The sequence below is a fragment of the Lissotriton vulgaris genome, chromosome 2_1 (assembly GCF_964263255.1).
Source record: "Lissotriton vulgaris chromosome 2_1, aLisVul1.2, whole genome shotgun sequence".
In the NCBI taxonomy this organism is placed as follows: domain Eukaryota; kingdom Metazoa; phylum Chordata; class Amphibia; order Caudata; family Salamandridae; genus Lissotriton; species Lissotriton vulgaris.
Genome location: NC_141687.1, coordinates 1,956,081,525 through 1,956,095,009, shown reverse-complemented (window position 1 = coordinate 1,956,095,009; position 13,485 = coordinate 1,956,081,525).

Genomic DNA, 13,485 nt, shown 5'->3' with positions numbered 1-13,485 from the left:
AAATAGCTTTGAGCCGCCTGAACCCGGGCCCATTTGATGAACGAATGCCCCACAATCCAAACCGTCACTGCTCAAGACCAGGGCCCAGCTACTGAACCTGTAAAAGAAAAAACAATGAATACTCAAGGCAAAGAGGATGACGCATGCGCCTCCCCCGCGGTGCCCCGCACATATCGTTGAAACCGCATGATGTCCCTTTGAGACCACCCTCTATTGTACGCTTCTGTCGCAGCACCAATCCTAAAAGAATGCGTTCCATATTGATCCCCACCCAAGCCAATCTTCTGCAAAGCTTTACGCAAAACCATGCGCAATTGATAAGCTGTAACAGGCGCCTTATTATTGCGCTGAAAGACAAGGTCACAATCAAGACCCCCAGAAAGCGTGCGCCAACGGTGAGCCCACCGCAATGGACAAGTAACTTTCGGTGAACGAGCCTCCAACCACACCCCCTTTCCCACCTTCTTCTGATCAGTCTTAGAGCTAGCAAGCCACACAGGCACACCTTCCTCCGAGCAAAAAACGTCCCGCCAGTAAACCCCCCCTTAGATTTAGAACCCAACAACTCTGAAACTCAAAAGGCCCCAAAAAACATGAAAACCGTCAACATGGCAAACAAACAAGCCTCAAAATCATCTCTGCAAACAGGAGGCAGAATCTCTACAAGCCGAGCCAGCGTCTGCCAAGATAAGGGAGCCCTAAGCATTTGTGTACCTCCCCGCTCCCTGGCCCAACCCTTAAGCATTCTCTTACCAATCTCACCAGCCGAAGGAGAGTAACCCCAAAAGAGTTTACCCATGAAGGAAATCCCCGCCAATTTCCCTGCAATAGTCACCCTAGACAAACCCTTATCCATAAGATCCAAGATGAACTGAATCACATCCTCGGAACGACGCCAATTCTCCTCTTGCCTGCGTGCGCCTGATTCCAAGAACTCTTTCCATGCAAGAGAATATGCAGCACGCGTGGACACAGACAAAGAACCTACCACCAGCTGTAATACCCGACGTTGCCTACGTGCCACAGATGTATTGGCATTGGGGTCGGTGATCTGTCCGCCTCCCTGGCCAGTCCACAGAATCTCCCCCACTGTGAACGAGACAAAGCATCCGCTATGTCATTGTCCACACCGGGTATGTGCAAGGCTCGAAAATTAATGTCATGTTTCAAACAGCCGAGCACAAAAACTCTCAGTAGTTTCAATATCTGCTCATCCCTGGCTGACTGCCGATTAACAATCTCCACCACGGCTATGTTATCAACTCGAAACAGAACTTTTTTATATGCCAGCTCCTCCCCCCAAAGTGTCAATGCCACTAGCAATGGAAAAAGCTCAAGAAATGTGATGCTCCTTCCACCATTCGACCATTCTTCAGGCCATTTCTCTGCACACCATCTCCCATTCCAATACAAACCAAAGCCATCGCTGCCCGCAGCATCAGAGAACATTTGCACATCCCATTGAAAGTCCACATCTCTGACCAGTGGCACACCATTGAATGAAGTGAGGAAAAATGACCACATTCGCAAATCCTCTTTGACACCTGCTGATAAGCGTACACGATGGTGAGGCAAATGCTGACCAGCCAGAGCCCTGCCCAATCTTCGACAAAAAGTCCTCCCTGCTCTCACCACTCTGCATGCAAAATTGAGATGTCCCAATAACACTTGAATCTCTTTCTCCTTCACTTTCTGTTTCGATAACATAACTTCCAACAATTCCAGCATCTTTACTTTTTTGTCAGCTGGCAAACGAGCCCGCATTGCCACTGAATCAATTTCAATGCCCAGAAATGAAAGGACTGTAGCAGGACCCATCGTTTTTTCTGGAGCTAAAGGCACACCAAGCTTCTCCATGAGCCCATGGAAAGTGTCCAGAGCTGTCTGGCACTCCGCGGAGCCCGGGGAACCAACAAAAAAGAAATCATCTAAGTAGTGCGTCACCAGCGTATGACCTGAATGGTGCGTGAAATGCCACTGCTAAAAAGGAATGAAGCATTCAAAGAGAGCACATGACATGGAGCAACCCATCGGTAATGCTTTGTCCACGTACCATTTTTTCTCAAAATGGATGCCCAGAAGACACCAGTCATCTGGATGAACTGGAAGCAACCGAAATGCAGACTTAATATCACACTTAGCCATCTCTGCAGTTGCGCCCGCGGTCACTACAAGTGACATGGCCACGTCAACTGAGGAATATGAAACCGAAGCAGCCTCCTCATCGATGAAATCATTCACAGAGGACCCCTCCGGCCATGACAAATGCTGAATAAGCCTGAACTACCCTTGCTCTTTCTTAGGCACTTGCCAATAGGCATAATTATCAAGTTGGGGATCGGCCAGTCATCAAAAGGGCCTGCCATCCGACCTTCACTCACTTCTTTGCTCAGCTTTTCCCGCACTACTGCACTATGCTCATAGGCTGATTTCAAATTGTTCGCCCAACGCCTCTGCCTTGGCCCCAGATAACCTAGATGAAAACTAAATTGAAAACCTTCTAATAGCTTCTGCTTAACTCCAGCGTCCTCATAGTCCTGTAAGGACAATTGTAATTGCTGCAGCTTAACTGGCGTATGAGCCCTTTGGCCCAGAACCCTCCGCGCCTCTACCTCCCCGACCCCCTTGCAACTGCTGTGAATGTCCTGAAGCACCTGCACCTGTCTGGTTCCCCTGTTGATTACCTGGAGGTTTGGGCCCCCAACATTTAACAAGGGGGTGTCGCTTACCGCACCCAGAGTATTCATGTCTAAATTTGCAGTATTCCCTAGTGCACAACCCCTTATTAAAGTCCCAGCAAGCTCCATTTCCTGACTGTGTAGCTGAACTGCTCCCCACCCCACCCCGGGTGAGCTTGGCCTGAAAGGGCCGATAAATTAAGGGCAAACCACTAGCTGTAAATATGGTTTTGTCCCCTGAAGCTGCCCCCAACGTATTCTGCCACAAATCTGTACCTAACTCCCCCCATTTTGCCTCCAGATCCCATGCCATCCTAGCCCTAAATTCCTTATCATATTGGGCCCATGCATACCCACCTCCTGTAAGCTGCGCTTTTCTAATCACATCCATATATTTGAATATCGAAACCCTGCACTCTGGAAATTTCTCGCAGTAAACACTTGCATATATTAGAAAAGCCGCCGTCCAATTCTCTATAGTCAATGGAACTTTTAGGGCGCTTCGCTAGTTCATACTCTTCCTCCTAAGAACCATCCTTAGACCTGACCTCACGGTGAAGGATCTTCAATATTTCCACATACTCACCTTTCCAAATGCGCTCCTTTGTTGCCAACATTAAATGAGCTCCCAAAGGTTTAGTGACTCCCATGTTGGGAAGTTTCTTAATTTTCAACTCTTTACTGTCAAGTGGCTCTTTAATCTCAGTGTTTGTACTGCTTTCCACCTTACCTCTCGCCGACCCAAGAATGTCAACCGTGCCTACACCTGTGTCTTTTACGTATTTTCCTTTCAGCAATCTACCTTCAACAACCCCCCCAAACTCCACTACCGTCCTCACAGATACCATTTTAGGCTTGGCCTGTGTAACTGCCTTCTCACCTGGCTCCAAAGAAGTTGCCCTCGCAGACTCCGCCCGTGGCACTGAAAAGTCCAACATATTCCTTCCTCGAGTAGCCCTGACTGATGGGCCGCGCTCTCGTCTCTCCCTTGATGGCCGTGCCACTGTCGGAACCTGAAAAACACTATGTGACAAATGAGAGGGATCCCCCACCCCCCCTCACCATCTCGCAATTCACCCTCCTCAGGACTGTCCTCGTCATAGTCCAGCAACACTGGCTTCATCTCTGGCAGCCCCGCAGTCTGGAAAGCCACACCTCGGGTCTTACCCAACCCGTCATCAGCAACATTACACTTAAACTGATTAGAATGACCTCCTGGAGGGGGAGCAGACTGTACCCGCCTGTACCTCCCCATGCGCTGACTCTGTAGCTCCATAGCCGACGGTAAGGTAGACCACCTAGACCTGCTATTCGTTGGGGCCAGCAAGGTCGTGCCAGACCCTCGTGCGTTGACCGCGACGGGCTTCCTCGTTGGTACGGAAAGTGCCACGCTAGGCTCTATCCTCACTTCACCTCGGTGAAACTGGGCTGAACCACGCCCTACTGAGTCCGGACCGTCGCGCTGAACCACATCCTGAAAAGAAAAAGTTTGGACTGGTGTGCTGGGATCCCTAATAAAAGCATCCGTCCCGGTACCTGGCCTTTGAGAAACTACTGAACCAACTGACCTCCCTTGCCACCTATCCAGAGACCAAACCATGCCTGTACTCCTCACAGGTGCACCTTTCACAGGTGAATCACCCACCACTTCCTCGTTATCACTCCAATTCAAACTTACTGCTGCCACCACAGAAGACGAAGCCCTGCCCAAAATCGTCTCAGCCAAACCCAGCTCCTCACCCTCCCTCTGTCCCCCACCCCTATCCAAACACAAGCTCCCAAAGCGCCCCCAACCAGAAGACCTAACATCCAAAGCACGACCACGCACACCCTCTGACCAATAAGGAACCGTGTCCGAAGTCCCGCCCACTGTAACACCCCCTACATGCCCCAAATCCCTACCAAACCGAGGAAATGCACAAGGAACAAAGTTTTCAACACCCCCCACAGGTACCTTCGACGAAGCCTCAGATGACAGACCAACAACTGACCCCCCGGCCCCAGTCCGTTTCTCACCCACCTCAGAAAAACACCCTTTGCTGGCACCCCCATTGCCCATCTGAGTCCATTCCCCCTCCCCCCTCGAACTTCCCACCACAGACAAAACTTCCTCATGCTCTGACGGTGGCCCAGAAAACAATAAAGGGCTACCCAAAAAGCCTCCATCAGTGCCCCCCACCATTTCTAACCCAGCACCAGCATCTACAAATGGACAAACAGAAGATTCAACAACACCAAATCTGCCCGAGTCAGAACCACCCTCAGCGGTCACACCCCCGGCCTGACGCTCCGTATTCACTCACCCAGGTGCCGCCGGGGAAAAGGAAAGAAGCTCCCCGCCCGCTTCCCAGCCGCCTCTCCCCTCTCCCAATGCAATAGAGCCTCTGCGAGGCACACGTGGTAGCGCGCCGGCTCCCTGCCCCTCCCGCTGCTCAAGCGCCGTAAGAGAAGGGGAACGCTTCTTAGACCTCCTCTTGCCTCCCCGACCCACAGCGGCCGCAGGGGCAGCCTTAAAACCACCAGTATGCTCACAGAAACGGGCGCCTTTAGACGGGCGCCCGGCTGGGGATAAAACTACAGCGGCACCCGTCATGGAACACGGAGGGTCGCGCAACGCAGCAGGAGCTTCATCCCCCCCCCCATAAGCGCTTTTCCAGGCGGGGCCTGCTTCTTGTACGGGAACGGCCCCGCTCACTTACCCCTTGCGCTCGACGCTTCCGAGGGGAGGCACACGCCGCCACTGCCGCAGCAATGCCCGCAGAGGCCTGGCGCGAAGGACGCCTCGGGCCCCCTCTGATCACAAGGTCCATCCTGCCAGCTTCCGACAGCAGACGCAGAGCCTCCAGTACAAGATGATCCTCCATAACTACAGTGAGTTTTCAATAAAGAAATACACTAACCTAATACAAATTAGCGCTAAATTCAATACTAATTTCTCCACAAGACAAAAATTCCTAGCTAACCTCCCAGCCACCAGGTCACCAAACCTAAAATGGTGGCTGGGAGGCGGGGACAAGGGACTGTATAAGTTGGGCTACAAACTCCTACTAGGAAGCAGCCCATAAACCTTCCAGAAAGTTCTGCATAACAATCCCCCCCCCACACGGCCCTCCCAAATTGCCCGGGGGAGGGGACCTCCATTCGGTCGGCAGCGCCCCACCCCCCCAATCCCCCTTATAAAACAAACTGAGCTTACATAATTGCACTCCTGGAGTGATTGAAATTTCAAGCTACATTGTGGGTCCATTGAAGAATCAAGATGCTCTCAGTGTATATTTTTTGCATATTTGAAAATGGTCTGTGGCGGAAAATCTTCAGGCTTACTCTTAACAGTTTGTGTTCTTAATGTATGCTGCAGGGGCCAAGATATTTTAGAATGTTCTCAATGTTTTGGAAAAAAAGATTTTGGAGAGAACCCCAGACTTGCAAGAAATAATTATACATACATTTTGGAAAAAAGATACCCAAGACAAAACCAAAACCGATATTCATTGAAGAAGCCAAGCTTGATTGTACTAACACCTATCCATACTTGGGTATCTTATTCGATAACATTTCTTCATGCAAACAGGCCATCAACAGCAGACACCTTTTATTCTTGAGAGCCACTTCCGCCCTCATTGCTCTTGCGCGAAAATTATGGAAACCTCCCCCAACAGAACTCATGTAAATATACCACGCAACATGCCATAGTGTAGCTGTTTACGGTGCTGGGGTGTGGGGTTATGTACCCGTGGACATTTTACAGAGGGTAGAGAACAATTTCATTTGTTTTTTGTTGGCCGTCCCGCAGTGCTCTCCAACGTATGGTTGCCATATTGAACTGGGTATAGATTACATTGCTGACTACATCAAGATTCAGCCAATATTACTATGGCACCGTATTTGGTCAAGGGAGCAGTGCAGTCTAACACGTGCATTAATTTTAGACTGTTTGGGCCTGGATAATTGAGCAGATGTTCCGTGGCTGTCCTTTGTTTACAACTTTTTCAAGGACTTGGACCTTCCTATATATTTTAAAGAACCTTCCATCTTGTCCACTATTACACGAAAGACTTTAAAAATGTTATGTTTGTCACATTTAAGGGAAATACGCATAGCTAAAGAAATTAACAAGGTCTCAAACCGACATATTTTAACTATTCAATGTACTCAGGGTATTCAACCGTATCTCAATTTTTGTTTGACCACTTATGAAAAAAACCTGTTGACTCGGTTTAGGTTCAATATCTTTTTTCGTTTGGTTGCATTTCCAAAGAAACAAGATTGGTTCATTCCATCTATCCAGTGTCCTTGTGATGGTATTTCCGAACAGTCTACTATTCATGTAACATTGTTCTGCAAACTTTATGAATCACCTCGGAAACGTTGGATCATTCCTATACTGTTATCCCTGGGTTTGAGAAGATGTCGTCCTGCCCTTTTGGCGTTTCAACACTTAGAATCAGTATTTAACGCTAAATGCATTGCTATGTTTCTTAAAACCTTTGTAAAAATCTGCCGTAATCAAGATTAATTGTAGTTCTAGTGTTTTAAAATTTTCTTACAGTTTTTATCTTTTTATATCTTCAGGAATTAACTTTTATTCTTTTTAAACTATGTATGTAGATTTTCATGTGTACTTTTTGTGGTTCCTTTACATTTTGGAAACCGAATATAAGTTATTTACTACTACTACATACAGTCTGATTTGTAAATGAGGTAAACATATCTGAAACAAACTGTAATACACTCCTGTCTTTAATATCCCTTTCCTTGCAACTATTTGAAATATGTAGTTCATGGATATTAAAATGACCCAGGTGTGCACAGGTTTATTATTTTTTGTATTTAAAAAATCTTTATTGTGGACAATACTGCCATTTGTATCTGCAAATAAATGCATTATTTTTTACATCGACTGGGCCATAAGAGATTGTAAGAAGTAGAATCTGTTTTTGTTTTGCTTTTTTAAAAAAAAGTTAAGAGAAATTCAGTTTGGGAACTAGCCCACACGCCCCATTGCTGTGAAGGCCAGACGAATGAACACCGACTCCGGTCCATTCAGCTCAGATCAATGGAGCTCAGGTGCCACCCAGGCTGCCTTGCAGAGCCTTCTACCTGCATTATGCCCGTGTGCGGAAGAATGGTGATTGACCTCCCAGGCAGACCTGTACCAGGACACTCTTCCCCCTTTCAAAAAACGCAGAAAATCCCTGGTACTAATCTCAGAGATAAACGACTTTTCAAGCCAATACAGACACTCTGCACACTGTAAATAGGGCCTTATACGTGTTTTGCATCCGTCATTAGCAGTGTACTTTGCTCAGCTTCAAATGCCCATGAACGCAGCAGGGTCACAATTCACTGCGTGTAGAAGCTGATCTGCGGCTCTTTGCCAGCAGAGACTGTTTTTATTCTTTTTTATTTAACATTATTTGATGCTTTTTGTTAAAGTTTAGTAGTGCTGAAATGTTGCTTTATTATACAGTTTGGGAATTCCTTATGTCCCATTTTTTGTATGATGCCACGCTGAGCAGCAAATGTGTGTACGGTTCTCACATAAGGAAAAGAAGAATAGCCAACTACTCAGTCCTGGGCTTCTATTTTTGAGCACAAGGTTTCTGAAACATAGTTGCGTGCTCTGGTGCCATCTAGTGGCAGTGTGACTGTATAAAACTACGAACTAATGAAGCGGAAGTTAATAGAGCCGAAAAGTGATGTCCTTACTCCTACTGCAACAGCAGATAACTGAAAGTCAGTACATGATTTGTGAGTAGAAACAAAGGCTTTATTTTCATGCCCAGACAGGAAAGGATACTCTGAAGCTTGAAGTTTAATGAATGCCTTATGATTCTGCTCTTTTCAGCCCGGTATCTGTGCAGTAGCGCTGCGTAATGAATCTTGAGGGGGCCCCTCTTCAATGTACATATAAGGGTCCCCCTCCTGACTCACTCAGAAGCTCTCAGGTCAGGGTACTGTGCTGTGAGGGGTGGTCCCTGGACCTCTTCCATCTCCCCCCACCCCTCATCCCCCTGGACATTAAATACAGAGTATACCCACCACAGAAACAGTGCCAGAGTTGCTGCATCGAAAACTCGCACATTTTCAATCTCTTTTTGACATAACCCCTCTCATTCCAAGTTGGGAACTATTGTGGCATTACGGTATTTCCCCCCGGCGTGTTTTTACGGGTCCATCGGAATAATGTCCGGTGCTTTTGCTGTTGTAATATAGCGCAAACTTGGCTCAAGTGAATCAGTGTGCTTTGCATGAGCACCAAATTGCATTACATATTTTTTAGGCACGAGGAGACTAAGCGATTTTCCCAGAATCTGACAATGTTGAGATGAGGCTGGTACTCAAACCTGGTTTCCCAAGTCTAAAGCTCTAAAACTGTAAAATTAAAATAGGCGTTTTGACGTCGAATATTTTTGTATTGCACATTTTTATTTTTTTATCCCCAGGTCACGTTCTCAATCAAATTGTACCAACATAAAACAAGATTATTTCCTTTATTTATCTAATCTTGAAAACTCCGTGAGCTTGGCTGGAGTTTCCTGGCATGTCCTTACAAACACGATTATACGTTTATATTTTTAAAACCACTTTTCTGTTCTTGTGCTTATCCTAACTGTAGGAAGGGGGGCTTGGGGGAGGGAGCTGACCGAAGGGAGGTCTCCTCCCCCGGGCATTTTGGGAGGGCTGCGAGGGGTTAAGCAACAGGTAGAACTTTCTGGAATTGGGCTGGCCTAGTAGGTTTTTCCAGCCCAATTATAAATTCATGTGTTCCCGCCTCCTAGCCACCATTTTAGGTTTGGTGACCTGGTGGCTAGGAGGATAGTTAGCGTTTGTTGTCTGGTAGTTATTTGTAGAATTTTAGGGCAGCCCCCTTTAGTGTTCATTGTCGCTATTTTCTCAGTATAATGGAGGATTATCGAGTGCTTGAAGCGATGAGGCTTTTGTCTGAGGCAGGTCGCATGGATTTGTTGGTGGGAGGGGGGCCGGCGCGCCCTCAGCGCCAGGCCTCTGCTGGTGTGCCCGCTGCAGTGATGGCGTGCTCCTCTCCGAAGAAGGGACGCTCTGGGCAGGTAAGTGAGAGGGGCCGGTCCCGTACGAGGAAACCGGCCCCTCCTGGTCATGCGCGAGTGGCGGTTGGGGAGGGGGGAGCTCCGGCGGTGTCTGGCGCTCCTTTAGTGTGCGCGAGGGAGGCGCGTCCGGCCCCTGCTGGACAAGCACGAGTGGCGGTTAGGGCGGGGGGAGCTCCGGCGATGTCTGGTGCTCCTTCAGGGCATTCGGGTGAGGTGGGAGGCGCGCTGGTTGTCCCTGCGGCGGCGCGGGCGGGCAGTGTGGCTCCCGTTGAAGTGTTAGCTTCGGTTGTGAATATATCGGGCAGGCGGGGGAGGAGGGGGCGGAGAGGGAGCAAGAAGCGCTCTGCCTCGGATCCGTTAATTGAGCGCCGGGTGGAGCCGGAGCTTGTGGTTGTTGCGCGAGGAGCGCGCAGGGGCTCTGTGCAATTTCATAATTTACAAGGTGCATGCCAGGAACAGGTGGAGCCCATTTTTAATCCCTCAGAGCTGGTTGTGGCTGATTCACAGTTGATATTGGATGCAGGCACTCAGGTTTTATTAACCCCTTCTAGACATTTAGTGCCAGGAAAACATGTTGTGGAAAGGATAGTTCCAGGCAGGTTTGTATCAGGAGGGGTGGAGGGTTCTGGGAGTTTGGAGCATCAAGTTGGTCAGGTATTTTCTTCTCATGATGTGGGTGATGATCATTTGGAGGTGGAGGGTAATGTGGGGAGCCCTTTATTATTTTCTACCCCTGGTTCTTCTGTGGGTGCTGCATTGTCTGTGGGTGGAGGTTCCAGGGGAGAGGGAGAGTGGGCTCAAATGGGGGAGGCGGGTTCGGTTTCTGGTGTTGCTTTGGGGCTGGAGGCTTCTCGGCCAGGGGGGGCGGGGTCTTTTGGGTTCATGGAGGTGCATAACAGTTTTCAGAGGGAGGGTAGGGGTGTGCCATAGGTGGGCCATGGAGCCTTTTCTTGTGATGTCAATGTTGCCGGTCATGTACCTGGTGCAGGGAGTTTGGGGCTTGGAGGGGCAGTGGTGGGTAATTCTGCAGGGGTTTGGCAACCTGTTATAAGGAATGTAGAGGGTGTTGGTTTTCCTGGCACAACGCCACAGCAGGGCAGGGGTTTCAGACAAGTAACTGGTGGGCCTGTACAAGGACCTAGGGATGCTTTTCCATATTGGCCGGGGGGTGGAGGAGGCCCCTCTTTGATGTTTGGTTCTCCTGGGTGGGAGCATTTTGGTGCTGCAGGTTTGGCGCAGCGTGGATTACAGAAAGATGGTGAGGGTCACGATTGGCGTGCAGGGGTTCCTCGGGCTTTTTCTTCAGCTGTGGTGGTTGATAATTTGGATTGGAGTGAGGATGAAGAGGTGATAGGCGACTCTCCGGTCAGGGAGGTGCCTTTGAGAGGTGGTATTAGAGGACGTTCCTTGGATAGGTTTCAAGAGATGAATGTTGGTTCTACTTTGCAGGGGACAGGGTCTGCGTCAGGTGTTGTATTTAGGGATCCTAGCACACCAGTCTAAACTTTTTCTTTTCAGGACAGGGATAGGTGCGGCGGTCCAGACTTGGCAGGGCGTGGTCCAGTCCAATTTCGCTGAGGTGAAGTGAGGAGAATGCCTAGCGCGGTCCTCTCTGTTCCACCAAGGGTACCCGCCGCGGTCAGCACACGAGGGTCCGGCGTGACCCCGCTGGCCCCAACGAATATCAGGTCTAGGTGGCCCACCTTACCGGTGGCTATGGAGCCACAGAGTCAGCACAAGGGGAGTTACAGGCGGGTACAGTCTGCTCCCCCTCCTGGAGGTTCATCACATCAATTAAAATATAATATTGTTGATGCCGGGTTAGGTAAGACCCGTAGTGTGGTGTTTCCTGCTGAACTTGATTCAGTGGTCCTGGATTATGATGAAGATAGTCCCGAAGAAGGAGTGTTACGGGAGGTAGAGGGGGGGGGAACCCTCTCATGTGTCTAGTAGTGTTTTTCAGGCTCAGGCAGTGCAAAGACAAGTAAAGGAGAGAAGAGTACATGGCCCGTCAGTCAGGGCACCTCGAAGACAGGATACATTGGTATCGGCACCATGGGCAGAGCCTGCGAGAGTGGTCTCTTTGTTACCAGGTGAGCAGATAGCTGCACAGGCCAAACCTACTATGGTGTCTGTGGGCACAGGAGGGGAAGGGACTGTTGGGGTTGGTGAAGGGCGGTTGCTGAAGGGACGTTACGTAAAAGACACTGCTGTGGGCACTGATGATGTTTTAGAGGTCACAGGTAAAGTGGAGAGTAGTACTAGCACTGAAGCTCCAAGTGGGGTAAAAGAGCCATTGGCTAGCAAGGAATTGAAAATTAAAAAGTTGCCTTATATGGGGGTCACGAAGACTTTGGGTGCTCATTTGATGTTGGCTACAAAAGAACGTATTTGGAAGGGAGAGTATGTTGAAATTCTTAAGCTGCTACACCGGGAAGTCCGGTCCAAAGAAGGGTCAAAAGAAGAAGAGTTTGAGCTGGCAAAACGACCTAGAGTTCCGTTAACTATTGAGAATTGGACGGCTGCATTCCTTATTTATGCAAGTGTGTATTGTGAAAAATTTCCAGAGCGCAGCGTGTCTCTTTTTAAATACATGGATGTTATACGTAAGGCGCAGCTTACTGGGGGGGGGTTTGCTTGGTCCCAATATGATGAGGAGTTCAGGGCCAGGATGGCTTGGGATCCAGAGGCCAAGTGGGGGGAGCTGGACACCGATTTATGGCAGCATACTATGGGATCTGCAACGGGGGGTAAAACAATTTTTACAGCTAGTAGTCTCCCCTTAATTTACCGGCCCTTTCAGGGCAAACCCACCCAGGGAGAGGTGGGGAGTAGCTCAGACACACAGTCTGCAATAAGCAAATGCTGGGAATTTAATAAAGGGTCCTGTAGTAGAGAGTTTTGTAAGTTCAGACATGAATGCTCCGGTTGTGGAAGGCGGCACCCATTGGCCAGATGCTGGGATAACAAGCCAGCAGGAGGTCAACAGGGAAAACAGTCAGGTGCAGGTGGTTCGGGGGCGTCCCAGCAGTTTTCTGGGGGTAGGGGATCTAGAGGTACTCAGGGTGTTGGGCCCAAGGGCTCATACACCGGTTAAATTGGAAAAGTTGCGCCTTGCACTTCAGGATTATGATGATGAAGCTGTGAAACAGAAATTGTTGGAAGGTTTTGAATTTGGATTTCATTTGGGTTACACGGGTTCTAGACAACGGAGATGGTCTGCTAATTTGAAATCAGCGTCTGAGTATGGTGCAGTGGTGCAAGACAAATTGAATAAAGAAGTACATGGAGGAAGGATGGCTGGCCCTTTTCACGATTGGCCGATCCATAATTTGATAATATCACCTATTGGAGTGGTCCCTAAAAAAGATCCGGGACAATTCAGGCTTATTCAGCACTTGTCATGGCCGGAAGGGTCGTCTGTAAATGATTTTATTGACCCAGATGCTACTTCGGTCTCTTATTCCTCAGTTGACGTGGCCATGTCACTTGTTGTGACCGCGGGCGCAGCTGCTGAGATGGCTAAGTGTGATATAAAGTCTGCTTTCCGGCTGCTGCCTGTCCATCCGGATGACTGGTGTCTACTGGGCATACAATTTTCAGGAAAATGGTATGTGGACAAGGCATTGCCGATGGGTTGCTCTATTTCATGTGCTCTTTTTGAGTGTTTCAGTACTTTTTTACAATGGTACTTTACTCATCAGTCTGGTCACTCACTGGTAACGCACTACCTAGAT